The sequence below is a fragment of the Jaculus jaculus genome, chromosome 6 (genome assembly GCF_020740685.1).
Source record: "Jaculus jaculus isolate mJacJac1 chromosome 6, mJacJac1.mat.Y.cur, whole genome shotgun sequence".
Taxonomy (NCBI): Eukaryota; Metazoa; Chordata; class Mammalia; order Rodentia; family Dipodidae; genus Jaculus; species Jaculus jaculus.
This window is the reverse complement of record NC_059107.1, coordinates 106,685,377-106,701,972: the sequence shown is the minus strand read 5'-3', so window position 1 is coordinate 106,701,972 and position 16,596 is coordinate 106,685,377.

The window sequence follows — 16,596 nt, the reverse complement described above, 5'->3', positions numbered from 1 at the left end:
CAGATGTCAATCTTTTCTGTGGTAAGACTGAGCTGTGGCACAACTGTGGCTCGTCCCAAGTGGGGCCATGCTATCCACACCTAGCACTGTCCTGTACACACAAGAAACTTTGCAGCCACAGAGAGCCATAGGGTACACAGACTGTAAGACTGACACTTTGGAAGCTGTAGAGGACAGTGTTAAGAGTGCAAACTGCAGCCTGTAGTCAGGGAGCCTATATCTGAATCATGATCAACAATTTTGCTGTGAAGTTTTCCAAACTATTCAACTCCTGGTGTCTTCTCCTATAGAAATTGTTTAATTACATCTGTGGTGCAAGTATAACTGCCACAAAGGTAATTAAGCTAATATATGTAATGCGCTTATGAATGCCTGCCAGAAAGTAGATAGTCCGTAAACATCCATATTGCTCCTTGGCTACACATGAAGCACCTGAGGCCCAAAGATCATGTGATTTTTCCTAAGCACTGCTTACAACTTATTTCTCTCACTATGGTTTCTATCTTTAGACTGTGAAGCATACAAAGATTTGTTAAGATATAGTCCTTTAGGAGTCAGACAACTCATATGTTAAAGGTACTTGTTTCACAAGCCTCTCAAGTCCCATTCAATCCCTAGCACCCACATAAAACTTGATGCAAAGGGGTATCGCGACTCCAATCCCAATGTGCTTATGTCAACAGAAGACAGAGCCAAGAGAATCTCAGGGCTCACAAGCCAGATAGTCTGCCCTTCCTAGAGGAAAAATCAACAAGTGAGAACCTGTCTCAAACAAGGTCGAAGGAGATAACCAGTAGCCCAAGGCTGTCCTTTGACCTCCACATACTCCCTGTGGCTCATGCATATTCACACACATACACACACACCACTTTAAAATTTTTTGAGGGGCTGTAGAGCTTATTGGTTAAGGCACTTACCTGTGAAGAAGCCTAAGGAACTAAGTTTGATTCCCCAGTGCCCATGTAAGCCAGATGCACAAGGTGGCACATGTGTCTGGAGTTAGTTTGCAGTGGCTAGAGGCCCTAATGGGCCAATTTTCTCTCTCTGTCTCTCTCTTTATCTCACTGTCTAATAAATAAGATATTTTTAAATTTTTTTTCTTGAAAAATACATATTCCTTGAACTTAAAAAGTTTGGAATTAATACAGTATGTGGGAAACAATATAACTTCTTATAGCTATTTATTCTGGTCTATGTGTTTAAAAATTGTTATAGCTTTAATTCCTTCATTTGTAGACTATATTCACAAGAGTTCTTCATCTCTTATGCAGATGTTGCTCTGAGAACATAGGTTTTTAGTCAATGGTGTCTATGAAAGGAAAAAATAACATTAACTTTATGACAGCCTTCCTTTATTTCTTTCTTGTCAAAAATGTGGTAGGAGAGAAATACTTACCAGATATTATGTGTTTGCAAAATTAGGCTAATTTAGAACTTCTTTTATTTTGCAGGGTTGTATAACATCTTGAAATAAGAAGTACTCTCATATGTCACAAAACTATTGCAGAGACACAATGACCTCATATAAGGAAACAAGTCTCAACAAACAACAAAGGGTGCCAGCCCAGCATGTTGAACAAACATTGCCATAGATTTAGTTGCAGCTGGGCATCCCCATCTCCAAACACCTTTTTGGCATGAGCTTCCCAGCAAAGTTCAATATTGTAGCTCTAAGAAAGCTAGTAGCAATAAGATTGTAGATTAAAAGGTCAGGTACCAAACCTAAAGTTATTATTGAATTGTGATCCACAAGTTTGCAATCTTCCATAGTCACTGAAATATTCAGATATCACTGGGAAACATTTTTAATTGTTTATTGTAATGTTCTCTCTCTCTCTCTCTCTCTCTCTCTCTCTCTCTTTCTCTCCCTCTCTCTCTCTCTCTCTCTCTCTCTCTCTCAGTGGTTCACAAGCCCTTCTAGCAAGGAGAAAATGAACGAAGTGTGGCTCTCTTCCCTTCTCCTTCCTCTTTTGAAATATGGACAATAGTGAGGCAGGCACACACACAAAGAGGCAAGAAGCAAAGTGTGAGTAGACAGACTAGATACCTAGATCCATAGAAATGCATGATGTACATTGATGTGTCATAACTCATGGGCCCATGAGCCAAGAAAGAAGATAACCTGGAAGCTCGGGGTGCCGGTACGTGAGGATCAGCTGCTTCCACTCTGTACTTTGCATCTTAACCCACAATGTACATTCCTTCTCTCTCTTCTCTCTGTCTCCCTCTCCTTTTCTTTCCCTCCCTCACCCTCTTCCGTTTCCTCTCCTCACTTCAGAAGTATTTTTAGAAATTTTAGATTAGATTAAATATTTCATTAGAAGTTATGAAAAATGCCCAAATGAACTCAGAAAAAGTTCAACCACTATGGTTTTCCAAACAGTTCTGATAGCCGCGGCCTTTCATCAGCTCTATGTGCTTCTCACCAAGCAGTGAATAAAAACACCTGTTGCACCTGACTATTTCTGGTTAACATTGGGTAGACATCTTCAGCCGTTCCTTCATGTCACACTAATGCAACTTTGATCTTTTACACAGCTCTTTTTTCTAGCCAAAAAGTGTTTCCTGATCCCCTCTTAGCCTAAACCATGATCTGTACTATACTTATCCTCATAAGGATTTTCAATTTACTAAATGAAAGATTTCCACATATTCATTGAAAATGTGAAGATAACATAGCACCAGGATAAGTCACAAGTGGCATTCTGAGATCCCTTGAGTCTTCAGATCACTTTGGTCTCTAAGGCTGATGAAGGAGAAGCTAAGAAAAATATGAATCATCTCACAAAAGAAACAAAAAAAGCAGACTCCTAGTGATCTATGCAACATAGTGACTGCTTTACAACAGAATAACCAGTACAGGTCTTTCGAGCTGGAGCCATCAGGTGAGACATGCTTCAAGGTGTTTGGGTGGGCTTTAGAATCTAAAGTGTGTGTGTGTGTGTGTGTGTGTGTGTGTGTGTGTGTGCGCGCGCGCGCGCGCGCGTAAACTACTTGTGTATCCTTTGTGATAGATTCTTCTGAAAATGCTGTCTTTGTGTTTGAATAGGCAGTTCAGCCAGAGGCTCAACAAGGCAAGGCCTTTATTTCACAGGACTGTTTGTCAAGGAAATGTATGTGTAGCAAGTTATTTTAGGGACCGTCTGAACAATCCTAATGACTAAGTTGTGTCAACCAAAAATTGTAGAAGCAGCTTTCAAAGCTGATACTTACTCTCTAAAAATATTCTTTTGTATCTTAACATTAATTATTTCTTTTGATATTTATCTGCATGTGAATAAAACCACCAGTTTAAGAAGTTATACAGGCAACTCTTTCTTGATAGGCTGACATTCATTTCTTGGACATTTACTGTCATTTTTCTAAGAGTTTCTCTCTGGCTGCATGCCCATGTTTAAATCTATATTAAAAGCTTTCCTTAATAAAGTACAGCTGTGCTACACACAAGGAGAAATTATGCAATGTTAATAACACTCAGACATCTCCAAGCAATCACCTTGCTTTGTTTTACAAATGATACAGGTACGTAATTTCGGGGTACATGTGTATGAGTGTGTAGGTCTGTGGATGCACAGTTGCCTTTGCTGCACTGAACATGAACTTGTTTCTCTCAGTATAATACTGAACATAGTGAACCACATGACTGAATCTCCATTTCGTCTTTCAGACTCTTCTATATGGTGCCATCGTCACTGTTGAATGAATGTTTACTGGCTATTGAAACTAAGCCTGGCATTGAAAAGCCTGCAGATGTCTCAGCCTCCTTTTGAGACTTGCTTTTGCAAACTGCATTCACTGAAAAGCAACATGCAAATGAAGTTTCTAAGAACAAAGTTATTCTGGTACATCTGCCAGAGCTGTGCTCCTTTACAATACATAGTGGAAGTAGGTAGGCTTGTTTCAAACTGGATTTCATGACTTCTTTTAAATCATTTATTTATTTATTTTGAGAGAAAGAGAGACAGAGAAAGAATGGGTGCGCCAGGGCCTCCTGCCACTGCAAACGAGCTCCAGGCACACGCATCACCTTGCCCCTGGCTTTCAATACCTGTGACTAGTTACAGAACCAGGAGTAAGGAATTTGGGGGCAAGTAACCCTAATGGTTCATTCTATACCCTTAGTTTAGGGTCCAAAATAAATTAATATTTTCAAAGTAAATACAAGCCAGGAGAGAAAACTAGGGGAGGAAAAATAGAAAAGAGATGTAAGTGACAGGCACAGGTAATGTGGTAGCATGGGACACCTTAGGTAGAAACAGCACACAGAATGTAATGCAAAGGCTCACAACACACCTGCATGGTTTTCTGGGGTTTTCTGTTTTGTTTTTGTTTTTGTTTTAGAGGTAGGGTCTCACTCTGGCTCAGGCTGACCTGGAATTCACTATGTAGTCTCAGGGTGGCCTCGAACTCTCGTTGATCCTCCGATTAAAGGGATTAAAGGTGTGCGCCACGCCCGGCCTGCATGTATATTACTGCACAACAACTAGAAGAACAGAATAACTTGTTCTCAGAGACGAGGAGAGCGGCTCAAAGCCGCTGAGCGGTCTGCACACGAAGTCACACAACTAATTTGCACATAGATCAGGCAAGTCACCTGCTACAGCAACGTCTTCATCATTGCCACCATCTTCCTGCCAGATCATCAGTTCTTTACTTGAGAACATGGCTGTTCCTTTTCCGGTGATTGTAGACACCCCAGCTAAAGAAATATGTTTATGTATTGCTTAATCAAGGGTAAATGTCACAGGGAAAGGAGAAACTGTTTAGATAGCAGGAATATTAAATTTTTCTAAATAATAAATTACATATATATAACATAAACTCTGGTACCTACTGAAACATTCATATTTTGAAACCTCTTACAGTGTGTATGTGTGTGTATGTGTTTGCATATGTGTGTATTTGTGTGTATATGTGTGTGCGCGTGTATATATTTGTGTATATGTGTGTATATGTGTGTGCATGTGTATGTATGTGTGTGTGTATATGGGTGTGTGTGTATATGTGTGTATGTATGTGTACATGTGTGTGTGTATAAATGTGTGTGTGTGCATGTGTATATGTGTGTGTTTGTGTATGTGTATATGTATGTGTGTATGTGTGAGTATATTTGTGTATGTGTGTGTGTAGACTGTTGAAACATAAAGGAGAAACAGAGATGTAGTGCCTGACATGCTTGGTCTCTCCTTTGGGCTCTAAGCTGTGATGTAGGGACTGTGACTCTCCTTGTTGGACAGATGAGGAAACAGTTAATAAAGTTCAGTGACTCATCCAGAATCACACCACTGGCCCACAGTTACATCCTTCCACAACCTAGTACTGAGGCATCTCAAAGCAGATAATTTTATGTACTGATTTTTAAAGTAATCCTTAGGGGGGCCAGAGAGGTGGCTTTGCAGTTAAAGGTGCATGCTTGCATAGCCTGCTGACTCAGTGTCAATCCCCCAGTGTCCGTATAAAGTCAGAGGCACAAAGCGAAGCACAGGCCTGGAGTTTGTTTGTGGCAGCAAGAGGCCCGGGTGCACCCATTCTCTCTAATAAATAAATGATATATTTCTTAAAGTAACGCTTGATGGTCTTAAGATTTACTCAATCACTTTAAGTATGTGTAGCTGTTTTATGATAAGTTCACTCAATTTTATAGTATGCTATTGAGGCATTCTGAGTTTGTTTATGCATGATTTTTTTTTATTTATTTATTTGAGAGCGACAGACACAGAGAGAAAGACAGATAGAGGGAAAGAGAGAGAATGGGAGTGCCAGGGCTTCCAGCCTCTGTAAACGAACTCCAGACGCGTGCGCCCCCTTGTGCATCTGGCTAACGTGGGACCTGGGGAATCGAGCCTCGAACCGGGGTCCTTAGGCTTCACAGGCAAGCGCTTAACCGCTAAGCCATCTCTCCAGCCCTGTTTATGTATGATTTTTGAGACAAAATTCATGTATCCCAGGATGACCTCCAAAGACAAGAATGCCCTTAAACTCCTAAGCCTTCTGCCAAGTGCTGGGAATGTGTGCCACCATGCCCATTTGAGACTTTTTTAGTTGATCAGTTATTGAAAATGATTCAAAAGCATTATTTCCTTTATGATACTTAAAGACATTTACCGCATGTCTTCTCATCATTACAGCATCCAAAAAGTGAAATAAATGAAAACATTGTAAAAACATGTGAGAGATGGTTACAGCTCTTTGCAAATGCATCCCCCTTCCCCAACTGTAGACAATACGAAGAACACCATCCACTCACTTTCAAACATCGCCACTGTAATTCACCCACCAAAACCCTCCGCCATGCACATCGCAGTGCCAGCCAACTGCATCAGGAATGGCAACCAGCTGGCAGTACCTGGGAAGGCTGGTCTATGCAATGATGCTCTACAAAGGCTTGCACCCCTCAGCCTACCCTGAGATCATCCAGCCCCCAAGGCAGAGGCCCACACAGCAGAACTGATGACTTCTGGTCACTTCAACTGCAGTAGGTGAGGGGAGGGAGGCCAGCTGAGAAGAGCTACATGGAGCAAAGAGGTGCTAGAAGGATGTTCACCTGCTGCTCAAAGCAAATCCAAAAAACCCTTTTCTCTTATTGGCAAACTAGCCCCAAAGACAATTCCACAGCAAAACTCTCAGTATGCTTAAGCCAGGTTAAATTCATCAAATCAATGTGAATTATCACCTATTTGTATGCCATACATACAGTATGCTAGGAATGTGCCAATGAGACACTCTTTTCTTTTTCTTTTTACTTAATTTTAAGACAGGGTCTCACTGTGTAGTCCTGACTGGCTTTAAGCTCTTCATCTTCATTTCTTAGCATATGCCACCACTCCTGAGCAGGCACATTTTATGACTCATAATGGAAAGGCAGATAGTATGAAATGTTTCCAGGAATGTGATCTAAAATTAAAATGTTGATAACTATTACGAAGGAAAGTTACACAATGCTATGGTGAAAATGATTTCATAGAGATGACAAACTTGCTATATGCTATGAGGAGAGGGGAGGTTACTTGTTGTCTTAAAGACAAACCTCATTCAATCCTTCACATAATTCAGTACATAAAGGGGAGAGTGGAGTTCCTATGATGCATGTCATCTACACATAAAGGAAAAACACACCAGACCTGTGGCCCCACTTGTTTTTAGGGAACCAGGGCCAAAAGCAATGCTGGGTAGGTTGAGCTCGCCCTCCCTTCGCAAAAGCTTTTGGCATCCTTATAAATATCAATGCAGAGAGGGAGCAAAGGGCAGATAATGCATCGGGCAGTTTAAAATGCTGTTGTTTTACATAACATCAGAGGACAAGAACGCTTCTTGCACTGCCATGACAGTTCAAGAAAGCATGTGCTGCTACCCAAAACACAAGACTAAATATTTGATTTCCAGGCTTAGATATGATATAGGGAAAGATAACAAAAGAGGACAGTACAATAGCCAGCACCAGAGGAGATTCTCCAAGTGCCATGTCTTTCCTAAAGGAAAAACTTCCCAACAACTGCAAGTCTATTCCTGGCTATTTGTCAGAAAAAAAATGTTTCCATGTTTGAATTCACTACAGAAGGCTTTAAGTGGCAGAGGATAAGTGTTTCATTCCCTGGTGTTTTAATCTTAAAAAGCTGGTATGGACACAAAAAGGAAGTTCTCATTTCAAAGAGAATAAAAGTTTATTCGGAAGCCAAATATAAGTGACCACAATGAGGAACATGGATTCAAGTTATCTCAGGGGCCACGTTTCAATGTGGTCATAGTTTCCTGAAGTTGTTGCAGTTACAGAGCTAAAGAAAGGCCTAAGTCAAGGCACTCTTCAAAAAGATGGGTGGCATCATCTGCCAATTGGGTCACAGCAAGACAAGGAAATCTCTGCCAGAGGTTTTAGATGCTAACTGATGACACTCTTAGCTGCAGGGTTGGTTGAGACCAATGGTCTGTTAGCACATTCCAAAGTTTCACATGTCATCTCAAGGATGTTGGGTCAGCCACAGAGGTGGGCACTGAGTAGCTACTTAAAGAACAGGATAGTTTCACTTGACTCTGGATCAGTTACATTCCAACTCTCCACAATCACAATGTTTCAATCAAGTCAATCAGCCTTGTAGAATCTTTTACATAGGTGCAGCTTTTATTATTATTTTTTCCTGGAAACTTCAGTTCACACTGGCATTCAGCTATCAGATAGGATACCCTGCACCTTCAAATTTTTCTGGAAGAAAGCCCACTTTTACTTATGCTTGAAGTTCCTAATTTGACAGATTCGCTCTTTGAAGATGGACTACGAGCCTTCTAACATTTCACATCAGTAGGCATTTTCTTAAGCAAGCCTCAATAAACTTATTAGGGTTTTCAGATGGGGCTATCAGCCAAAACATGGAGAAACACAATTAATAACATTTATAACTTTTGGAACTGTTCTCAGATATATAAAAGTCCAAAATGTTCTCTTTCTGTAAGGATATAGTAGTAAATATTACCTGCATGTTTGTGAATGTGTGCACCCTAGAATATTATAAATGTATGAATTTATTTGCTTAACATGGGTAGAGTGCGCTTATACATAAGACTAAGTTTAAAACAAGTTAGAGATGGATGTCATGTACAATGTTTTAATTGATACGTAATTGATATATTTGATTTCATGATTTTTGACAGGTACCCCCAATAACTGTACATACTTTAAAAGCAGAAACTAGGTTACATTTATTTGTTACTATAAACACTTTGCCCAGTAGACATCAGTTGCTCAAATATCATTGTTGAGATTGCCCCTTAGACTTATGTATCTAAGAAAAAAATGGAGCTGGTTCATGATGCATTAATAATTATCTTAGGAACACCTGAGAGAACCCAGAAAACATTGCTTTAAAGTGTCTAACACTAAATTTTATTCAAATGTGTTCTTTAAAATATACTCTGGGTTGCTGGAACTTGAGAGGCAGAAGTAGGAGGATTACTATAAGTTCAAGGCCACCCTGAGACAATGTAGTGAATTCCAGGTCAGTTTGGGCTTAAGTGAAACTCTACCTCAAAAAAAAAAAAAAAAAAAGAAAGAAAGAAAGAAAGAAAGAAAAATAAAATAAGATAATCTGGGTCTTTTCTTGTTTTTTGTTCACTCTGTTATTATGAGAAATATACTGAGGTTGGGAGCTAAAAGTCTGTAATACAATTTACCCTCCACAATCCAGCTACTGCTTTTCAGTGTAGGAATTCAACACAAAAGATTAATAAGAAATACCATTTCTTCACAAAATGTGACTGAACAGTGGGAAGAAAGAAGCCCTGAGATGGGAATATTGTCTGCAAAGGAAAGTATTTGCCTTTATTTCAACAAGTATAGCCCTTACTTCTTATCTTCCCTGGTACCTTCCTTTGTTCTTCTCTCCCTTTGCCACCTTGCCCTTCCTCTAGATGTCACTGAGTTCTAAGAATAAACCATAGGTATGAGTGTAATGAGTAGGCCAGAGCTCCTGGTATGTTCCCCTCCTCCCAACTCTCTGGTCCTGGTTCTGCTTCTGCTGGCTCAGGGCAGCCTGAACCTTGCATTCCTGCTGCAGAAGCAGGTCTTTTGCTCTGGCCTAATTATTTTTTAAATATTTTAATTTTATTTATTTGACAGAGAAAGAGGGAGAGAGAGAAAGATTGAACTGGCATGCCAGGGCCTCCAGCCACTGCAAATGACATGTGTGCCCCCTTGGGCATCTGGCTAACGTGGATCCTGAGGAATCAAACCTGGGTCCCTTGGCTTTCCAAGCAAGTACCTTAACTGCTAAGCCATCCCTCCAGCCCCCGGCTTAACTATTGACCAGCCCCTGGGTTTCCAACTCCCTGTTCCCCTGAGCCAGAGGGTAACAAGCCACTGTGGGAGCTGGCCTCTTCCTCCTGGCTCCCCAGATTCCTGGCTCCTGGTTCCCTAGCCCCTGGCTCCCCTGTGCTGGAGAGTGCACCCACGTTGAAAGAGTAGACCTGAGCACCCTGCTCCCCACCTCCCAGTTCTCCAGGTACCCTTGATTCACTTTCAACCTCCACAATCTGCAGTTATAACCCCATCCCACTCTAATCCAGTTCACATTTAAAACAGAACACTCACTGAAGATCCCACAGTGACAAATACTTGCTTCCTCCTCAATAAAATAAGACTTTTACCCCAAAATAGGTAGACGACAACACAAAAAATACAAAAGTCAAAAAATTGAGATCACCAAGAAAGCCTAGGCCCACAATGGAAGCCTTCAATGAAAACTAGAGAAAACAACAGATATCGAATCCCAAAATGAAAACACAACAAGCTATGTGATCAGTTCAAGAAAATTGCTGAACTGGAAGCAAATCATCAAAGAACAAACAATCACATAAATGAAATTGAGAAGAATCATCTCTTAGAGCAGGCAGCTTTTGTCACTAGGCTTAACTTAATTGAAGTAAACCATAGAGGCCTCAAAAGAAAGATAAATGACTTGAAGGTGAGTCAACAAATAGAGGATCTCAATAACCAGCTGATTATGCTTATGAAGACATGATCAAATGCAAGAATGAATTCCAGGAAGCATCCAGAAAATTGGACTTTGATCTGCAATTGTACCTTAAAAAAAGAGATTGACACAATGGAAAAAAACATTAGAGAAAACAAAAATCAAATAAAGCTTTCAAAACCCTCTCTAGAACCCCTCACTAACAAAATCACTCAGGCGGAGGACAGAACCTCTGAGCTGGAAGACAAGACAGAAGAACTTGATCTGGAGTCCAAAAACTTTGCTATGTTCAAAAAATCATGTGAACAGTATTTGAGGGAACTGTGGAATACCCTCAAATGACCAAAAATACAGATCATGGGTATACTAGAAAGGGAAGAAATCCAGGCTAAAGGCATAGAGAACATATTCAAAAAAAATTATTGAAGAAAAATTTCCAAATCTCACAAAAGAGAGGCCCATCCAAATACAAGAAGCTTATAGAACACCTAACAGACATGACCAAAGCACATCATAGTTAAAACTCCTAACAATGAAAACAAAGAGAGAGTGTTGAAAGCAATGAGAGAAATAACTCACTTCATGAAAATGCAATTCCATTAGATTTACCTCAGATTTCTCAATGGAAACTCTAAGACAGAAGGACATGAAAGTCTAAAAAACTAAGGCTTCCAACACAAATGACTGTATCCAGTGAAAATATCCCTCGTAATAGCTAGTGAAAGAAAAAATTTCCTTGAAAAAAGTCAGCTCTATGATTATATGAACACAAAGCCAAACCTATAGAGAACACTTCAAGGAATATTCCACACAGCAGAGTCAAATAACCAGCCTCAAGTACCTACAGGCAGAAGATGACAATAATCAAATCTAGATCAGCCTCAAAAGAGTAAATCCTGAGAAAACATGAAACCCCAGGAAGCACCCTACTACAGCAGGGATTAAATCAAACTTCACAGTTATCCTCTTAAATATTAATGGTCTTAACTCACCCACCAAAAGACACAAGTTAACAGGGTGGATCAGAAAAATGGATCCTTCTATCTGATGTCTTCAAGAAACCCATCTCACCACTAAAGACAGATACCTCCTCAGGGTAAAAGAATGGAAAATTATATTCCAAGCAAATGGAAATAAGAAACAACGAGGCATTGCTATACAAATATCTGACAAAATAGACTTCAAAGCAAAATTAATCAAAAAGGACAAAGAAGGACAACTCTTCCCCATCAAGGTAATGAGCCAACATGATGACATCACAATCATAAATCTATATACACGAAACACAGGTGCACCATGGTTTATAAACAAAAGCTACTTAACTGGAAAAAAAAACAGAAATGAATGCCAACACCATCATACTCGGAGACGTCAGTATTCCACTATCATCAATAGACAGATCATTCAAGCATAAAGTCAACAGGAAAATAATAGAGCTCAACAATACCATAGATCAACTATACTTAACAGACATCTACAGAACATTCCACCCCAATTCCACATAGTACACATTCTTTTAAGCAGCCACAAAACCTTCTCCAAAATAGATCATATATTAGCCTCCATAAATTTAGAAAAACTGATGTAACTTTATGAATCATATTAGATCACAATACTTTAAAGCTATAAATTAGCAACAAGAGACAATTAGGAATTCCACAAGCTCTTGGAGACTGAACAACATACTTTTACACAATGAATAGGTTGTGGACAAAATCAAAAGAGAAACTAAAATTTCTAGAATTGGATGATAATGATAATGAAAACACAACTTACCAAAACTTATGGAACACAATGAAGGCAGTGCTAAGGGGAAAATTCACAGCACTAAATGCCTTCATAAGAAAGATGGAGATCCCAAATTAATAACCTAACCATCACCTAAAGGCATAGGAAAAACAAAAAGAATCCAACCCTAAGAGCTCCAGGTAGAAAAAAAAGTAATTAATAATAATCAGAAAAAATAATTAAGAATAATCAGAGCAGAAATTAATAAATTGGACACTAAGAAAACAATTAAGAAAATGGAGCCAATAGATTACCCACAGAATGGGAGAAAATTTTTGCCAGCTATACCACTGACAAAGGCCTAATATCTATAATCTTAAAGAGCTCAAAAAACTAAACAATAATCAAACAACCCACTCAAAATATGGAGTATAGAACTGAATAGGGAGTTCTCAGATGAAGAATACAAATGGCTAAAACACACTGAAGAGAATGTTTAACATCCCTAACCATCAGGGAAATGCAAATTAAAACAACTATGAGATTCCACCTTACTCCAGTAAGGATGGCAATTATTTAAAAGATCAAACAACAACAAATGTTGGGGAGGATGTGGGAAAAGAGGAACCCTCATCCACTGCTGGTGGGAATGCAAACTTGTACAACCACTATGGGAATCAATGTGAAGACGCTTGAAAAGGAGGAACGTAGAGCTACCAACAGACCCAGTCATTCCCTTACTGGGCATTTATCCTCAATGCTCCATGCTTCACTACAGATATTTGCTCAAGTATGTTTATAGCTGCTCAATTCATAATGGCTAAGAACTGGAATCAACCCAGGTACCCATCATTGAACAAATGCCTAACAAAGTTGTGGAGATATATATATATATATATATATATATATATATATATATATATATATATATATATATATATGCAATGTAATTCTAATCAGCAGTAAGAAAAAATATAATGAAATTTGTAGGAAAATGAATGGATGTAGAACATACTCAGTGAACACACAAAATCACAGAAAGACAAATGAAGCACTCACCTGCAGTTCCTAACATGTATCAGCTTGAGTTGCTGACAAATGAGATAGGCAACTTGAGGCCCAGACAATAAGGATGGAAGGGGAAATAAACACAAAACTAAACCCAAAATGAATTGGGACCATAGAAACCTTTTTCCTTGAAGGTAGACTAAAAGATATAACCCTCACCAGGAGTATAGGGAGAGTTCCCACAAAGAAAAACCTTGGAGAGAGTGGGAGGAAGCCTAACCTTTAAAAATTTTGGCCCTGACCTGTAAGTCCCAGAATCAGAAATTGGTGCTACCCACATTGAACTATTGATCAGAGAGGCCTACGAGATCCCCCAAACAACACAGGTTTCTGTCAAAGCACTTGATTACCCACGTGAGGCAAAAGGCAAGACCCTGTTGCTGAAGACACCATACACTTCTGACACGGAGCATGGAGAGACCTGGCTGGAATTCAGAAGAGAGCCAGTTCCCCAAGTTATCCCATCTAGTGCTGGAAAGCACTACATGAGCTGCTGGGGAAAGTGGCCAACATCAGTGTGAGCAAGCAGGGGTCTAAGATACTCAGAAGCAACCAGCCTGACAAGAGGTGCACACCAGTGCAATGGTGGCACACAGCCTTGGTGGGTAACCAATGGATTTCTGATTGGCTAAGAGATCTGCTCAGCAGAAAGGAACCCATATCTGGAATTAGGAATAGGTCTGGATCCTATGGAGACAAGGATTATGCTCTCCAGTGTCAAGCTCCCACTAGTCTTTGGCTAAAAGAGGGGTTACGTCCATCAAACTCTCCCCAAATTAATAACACTTATCCTATGTAACCTATTCCGACTTCACTCTCCATTGAAGAATCCATTTTTCTTTTTCAGAAGGTAGCAAGACCTGAAGAGATAAACTACCCTTTGTATTTCAGCCAAGGCCCAGGTGAAACCACAAAGGGATCAGGGACACAAGCAAGAGTGCTACGTCCATGGTGAGCCTGGCAATCAGCTCAGGGTGAAGGAGAAACAGGCTGAGCATACTCAACACTTATCATAACAGAGATCCAGAGGTTCCTAAGAGCTCATCACTGAAGTAGACTTAAAACACAACCACAAGGATCAGGGAATTTTGTGGGAGGGGGCAGAAAGATTGTAAGAGCCACAGGTTGGGATATCATTCCCAGAGGCATTCCATCCCCCCAATAACTGACTGCTGCTAACACAACACATAACCCACAACCCCATGGGGAATACCAGCAAGCCCACCGAGGAGGAGTCCCTGCAGAATGAGGGCAGGGGAGAGGGAAAAGATGGTACCAACATATCACGTATCCTTACAAAATATGTTCTTAAATTAATTAATTAATTAAAATTAATCATAAAGAAATTTAACTTAGTTTATTAAATCCTTACCAAAATTTCATATTTAAAAAAATTTTATTTATTTACTTGAGAGAGGGGGAGAGAGAAAAGGCAAGGCAGACAGAGGGCATGGGTACATCAGGGCCTCCAGCCACTGCAAATGAACTCCAGACACAAGTGCCATCTTGTGCATCTGGCTTATGTGGGCCCTGGGGAATAGAACCTGGGTCCTTAGGCTTTGCAGGGAAGTGCCTTAACTGCTAAGCCATCTTTCCAGCCCTATTTTAAAAAAATATCCTGTAATTGCATCCTTGGAAGAGAACAGAAGTCACTAGTTAGTTCTGTTCATTTAATAAACCAGAAGAACGAATCTTAGGTAATCACCCCAACTGTCATCCAGGTAAGGATCAAGATAGGAAGTTTATGAGTAATGTGCAAGATTTATTTTTCAAGGTATTTGCATTGAGCCTATAATAATTGTAATGGTTTTGGCATGACAAACAATAAATCTTCTGTAGTTCAAAAGGAGGCAATGGGCTGAAGGAACTGGAGAGGGGCAGGAGAGGGTGGGAGATGCAACACTCTTAGCTCAAGAAGGTGAAGCTGTGATCTTCCTTCATTTATTAGCAATGGACAGCACTTTTTTTTCTGTCATGCTGTATACTTTCAATCCATCCCGCCTGAATGAACAGAAAATGTGGAGGTTGAACATGAAAAAAATAGGTCATTTAGGTCATTTGAATCAACGATGGGATATTTACAAGAAAATCTTGGGGCTTTGGGGCTACAGCTCAGTGGCAGAGTTCTTGCTTAGCAAGTTTAAGTCCTTAGATACCATAAAAACAAACAGAAACAAAACATCAAAAATCAAAAAATCTCCCTACAGCTAAGAGTTCAAAAAAAATTTTGAGAGATTCATGATCTGTGTTTATTTTTAAATAGCAGTTATTTTCTTTCATCTTCAAAATTTCAAGCTGACTGGGTAAGTGGGTGAACTGCCTCTGAATTTCCACAGCATCCTTGCTGCATATCTGATGTATCTTCCCCACACTGCACTTTGCTTGGTGTATTGCCTGTCTGTCTCCCTCTCTAAAAGGTGATCTCTGCTTCTGAGGGTAAGGATGCTGATCTTCACCTTTACACTCAAAGTTTAGTGCAGGAAATGAGCCAGCAAGAGGTCAATAAATCTTCATTGTGCAGGAATTAATCAACTTATAGTATCTTGTATAATGCTCACAAAATTGTATGCCTTGATGGCACACTAAATACTGCTAATTTCGTCTTGAAGATAAAAGATAACCAATTGAAATATTTGATGTGACCTAAATGATGTGATCAAGATACTAATGCCATAGCATGGCATGAAGTCGGGATGGCAGCAGAGACATGGCGGAAAGGGGCCTATGAATGCAAAGACTATGGCCTTTCCAGCTACTACCCACATTATTAAAGCACTCCATTCACTTTGAGTTCAGAATACTTTTGGCTTTTATCTTTCTCTGTCTAGACTGTTTACTCTCTGGAGTGCTGTTATGCTGAGCGTGTTCACACCATCTTCCATCACATCTTTGAAGTCTCACATGGTCTTATTCAGAGTAAAAGGGAAAGAACCCTATCACTTATCTTTATAATTTCTATTGATTCTTTCAGCAAAAGCATCAAGTATGCAATTTTTAAAAAAAATCATGCAAATAGACCTTGTTTTAGGATGCGCAAACAGAATACTCTAACATTAACTCAGCTTGAAAATTTGAAAATGAAAGGAAAAACTGTCTCAAAATAAACACAGATCATGTATCTTTAATTTTGTTTTTAAGGCTTAACTGAGGGGGATTTTTGTTTCTTGGTGTTTTCTTTCTGTTTGTGTTTGTAGTACTAAGGATTGAATCTAAGGACATAAATCTGCTAAGCAAGAACTCTGCCACTCAGCTATATGCCCCAACACTGTTTATTTATTTATTTATTTATTTATTTATTTATTTATTTATTTATTTTGAGATAGGGACTTATTAAATTACT